The 4,236-nt window shown below is 36.0% G+C and overlaps 1 protein-coding gene across 7 annotated transcripts in view; it reads left to right on the top strand.

Annotated features, from left to right (window-relative positions):
• LOC106870750 (uncharacterized) overlaps nt 1-4,236 on the top strand; it is a 35,896-nt gene that overhangs the window by 16,408 nt on the left and 15,252 nt on the right. For 6 of the 7 annotated variants that reach the window (XM_089340161.1, XM_089340150.1, XM_089340140.1 and 3 more), the window contains one exon: nt 2,442-2,493. The gene's annotated coding sequence lies outside the window, so the exon portion shown is untranslated. Of the gene's footprint in view, nt 1-65; nt 695-2,441; nt 2,494-4,236 lie in introns of those variants that run through there. The other variant, XM_089340182.1, reaches the window with a different exon arrangement.

Below are 4,236 nucleotides of genomic sequence, written 5' to 3'. Positions count from 1 at the left end.
GCGTGACAATTATGAACTTCCGGGGATTTCAGGAAGCTTCAAAAAAAAAAATAAACATTTAATTTTTAGTGGAGTGGATCGGTGCCCGGGCCCATGATTTGGTCTCTAAAAATAAAAATAAAAATATATGAATCTCATTATTCCCATTGAAATTTGAGAGAATCCATTGTTCTGCTTTGCACCATTTCTTTCTGGCCTTCAACACACAGCAAATATCGGAGAAGATTACAGAGCATACCTACACAAACGCGCCCCATCACCGACTGTCAGGAAAATGGATCCTTTTTATTGAAAATTTCTACAGATACTGTTCAGATGGTGTTGATTATGATTATATTTCACAAGAATCTACAAAATGAAACTTGAAATTTTGAAAGAATTTGTGATGTGTTAGCATATATGTGTGTGTGACCAACACTATATTATTTTCACATTAAATTCCGATATAATCTTAATTCGCGCAATCTGAAAGGTATTTGTAGAGAATTTCATTTAAAAATAGCTATTTTTCTGAAAGTTGTGAGGAAATAAAGTTGAGGAGCACATTTATGTAGGTACGCCTGGTATAGTCGATTAATAAGTAAAGGTATAATGGATTGAATACTGTAACCAAATTGAAATTCCTTCGGAGATGGTATCACAGAAGTGAAAATGGAAAAACATCGTTATTTTATCTATTTGTTCGGCAATATCCGTAAAATACATTTTTTTAAATATTTTTTTTCAGCTTACACATAGACCTATACACACACAAACAGACATACTTTATCATCATCATCATTATCATCATCTAACGTCCGTTGTCCATGCTAGCATGGGTTGGACGGTTTCATCAGAGCTGGCTAACTGGGGAACTGCACCAGACTCCAGTCCGATTCGGTATGATTTCTACGGCTGGATGCCCTTCCTAAGGCCAACCACTTTACAGAGTGCTGGTTGCTTTTACGTGGCACAGCATGGGCGCTTTTACGTGGCACAGCATGGGTGCTTTCACTCGACACTGCCACGAGTGTTTTTCACCACCAGAGGGATTGGTGTTAACACTTCTGCCACTGAGTACAGGTCTTCTTGAGTACAGCAAGGCACGAGGCATCTTGGTCCTTAGCCGTCTCACCTGAAAGGTTCAGCGACCTAAGGTCGTTCTTCAATACTTCATCCCGTGTCTTCCTGGGTCTCCCACTTCCACGTGTTCCACCCATTTTGAGAGATTGGCACTTCTTTAAGGAGCGGTCTGCATCACATGACCAAACCAGCACAGTCTTCTCTCTTGCACACAGCAACTAATTCCTCTTATGCCTAACTTCTCTATTTGCATTTGAAAAGACAAAGCATGCACTGGGGTTTTTGCAGATCCTCAGTTGTTCCAGTTCAAGTGAAACCAAACTGCACATAATCATCATTCCATTTCCTTTGACATAATAAAGGGTTAATTGTTATTGTAAGAATTATAATCTGAAAAAAAACATGGATAAAGTTGATTAGAAGAAAAATAACATTAAGTATAATCACAGTTTATAAGAGACACAAGAGAAATGAGCCCTGCACAAACACAGAATGAACAGAGGATGCACAGAGAAAAAACTGACAATGTACTGACTACCATAGCATCACACATGGGTTTATATACTCTGCAAAACTTTCCAGAACATTCTCAAATATACATGATGTCATGGAACAGTCTTGAATATTCTGGAAATGACATCATCAATTAATTCCTGATATTCTGGAAGTTTCTCGAGTCATGATCATGTGACAACATAACACAAATAAATGATAAGAAATAAGAATTGAATGTAATTTGCTACAAACCATGAAACAAGTTTGACCCCCATTTTAAATGTCCCAATTAAAAAAAAAAGCTATAAGCTGATGCCATTTAAAAGGAAACAGCATGTGGAAATGCGCTAAAATTCCTGTCAGTCTTGTATTAAAGTGAAATAGGTCTTCATTATCTTTAAGCAGCATTTCTATCAAATGAGAGTATGAAAGTTAGCTGTGCTGCTGGAAACAAATGTGCATACACAAATGTGTGCAGCAGCATGGCTTCTTTTCATACTCATTCTGTCTCATATTATTTCTAATTTCTTTACAAAGGTCTGAATAGTCTTGTTTTTATATTAAAATAGATCCAGCTGGGACTCCAGTTCTCTATTTCCCCTTGAAGACAGTACCCTTGATATTAAAAAAAAACTGAAATGTTATCTCGCATCCAGAACCACATTTAAACCATGGGGGGGGGGGGAACTTCTAATTCGGTGGGTCCCTTCATGCACAAGAATTAAAATTTTGGAAAATTAGCAAATTTATATCTCAAAACCCACCTATTGCATTATTTATATTTTATGAGTTAGCAGAGAATGTTTAAATAAACAACTGAAAATGTTGCTTTATGGAAACACTTTTCAAAATTCAAATTTCGTTTTTCGCACATCTATTTGCAGTGTTTGACTTTTCCTTCCTTGTGAAAAGTACAATGAAGAAGGGCAGGGTGAGGTAAGAGATTTTTTCTTTAACTAACATGGGTTACAAATGTTTCAGAATGCAGAATATGAGAAAATGACAGAAAATTAAGAAGAAGAAAAATATATAATTTTAGTGGTTGTTGTTCTAAAGGTATGATGAGTGTGTTTGTGTGAGGGAAGAGACAAACATTGAAAAGACATGGATTTTTAAAACTTTTTGTTTTAAAGAAAGAATTTGGATTGCTGAACATCCAAAATTGTCTAGATATTTAATTAGCAACTTCAATTACAATTGGGTCAAAGTTGAGGGAAATTTTTTGAAAATAAAACACCTGTTACCTGACGGTTTCAAACTGCCTCAACTGCAACTACAACAACAACAATGGTGGCAAATGTTTACTCTCAAAGATGATGCAAAAACACAAAATGGTGATGCAATACTTGCACAATGTAATTGTTTTCAAACAAATAGCAAGAAAATAACAAGAAATTGGTAATTACTCATTTTTCCCCATTCCCCCCACCCTGTACTTATTTCAAGTATTTGACAAAATGACAAAAAATAGTGAAGGATAAGATTTGGTTTAATGAAAACATGTGACCATAAAAGCAATAATTCTAAAGCTGAAAAAAAAAATGCATTGAGATTTGTAATCTCTTTATATAAAACAAAGAATGTGTGTGTGTGTACGTATGTGTGTAGTATGTATGCATTTCTCCACTTTTCAACTGATTTTCACCAAACTTTACACACACATTACTTATGTACCAAGGATGGTTATGAACTATAACACTTTTTCCAGACTTCCCACATAATGTGAGAAACCAACCGCGTTTTTCACATGGGTTTTTCTGTAAAAACTGCAGTTTTCAAGCAATTTCTCTCTGTTTAATTATCTCTTCTCTTTCTCGCTTACACACTCTGCAATACTTCCTCTCTTTAAGTCTATGTTTGTTTCTCTCTCTCTCTCTCTCTCTCTCTCGTGCATAAATAGTCTTGTCTTCGCACTCTTTGTACATTCTCCATTACTTTACATACTATACCCTGGTGTATAGTTTAACCAAAGCAATGCCAGTGTCCTTTGTCCCTGGGTAAGAAGTAGGTGTCTCAGTGGGGATGCCACAGTCTTTGAATCCTTTGCTCCTTCTCACAACCTGGATGCTGAGGTAAATGGGATGGTCACTGCTTCCATAACTGAATGGAACAAAATCCCAAAGTGTCAGGACTTATCAGTAGGAGACATTTGGAGAGACTGGTCTATGAAGAGCAAAGTTCTTGCCATAGTTGACGGTTCGCTTTACCAAGGTGTCAGGTGATGCCTGTAAGGGTGCTTGCCTGTTACAATGCCTTAGCTTCATCCTCACCCAAAGTAATGCTGTGAGCGTGTTGACTTGCTTCTGTTGAACCTTGTGATTTGCAACCAGTTGGGGCCACTTTTGGTGTTCAATTGAATTTTTTTTCTTTCTTTGTTCCTCTTTTCTTTTTTTCTTTTTCTTTCTTTGCTCATGTCTGTGTTTTCTTTGAGTTTTGAATTTAATGTGGTATTGGGTACGATTAAGTTAGACATGGCCTGGGCCTATACTGGCCAAAACCTAAGTTATAAGTACCATATACATATGTACCATATACCATATAAGTACCATATACATATGTACCATATACCATATAAGTACCATATACATATGTACCATATACCATATAAGTACCATATACATATGTACCATATACCATATAAGTACCATATACATATGTATTATATATAATAAAATAATT

Source organism: Octopus bimaculoides, chromosome 2 (assembly GCF_046866305.1).
Source record: "Octopus bimaculoides isolate indiv1 chromosome 2, ASM4686630v1, whole genome shotgun sequence".
Taxonomy (NCBI): Eukaryota; Metazoa; Mollusca; class Cephalopoda; order Octopoda; family Octopodidae; genus Octopus; species Octopus bimaculoides.
Note: the sequence above shows the minus strand (reverse complement) of the source record. Positions and strands in the feature narration are given on the sequence as shown.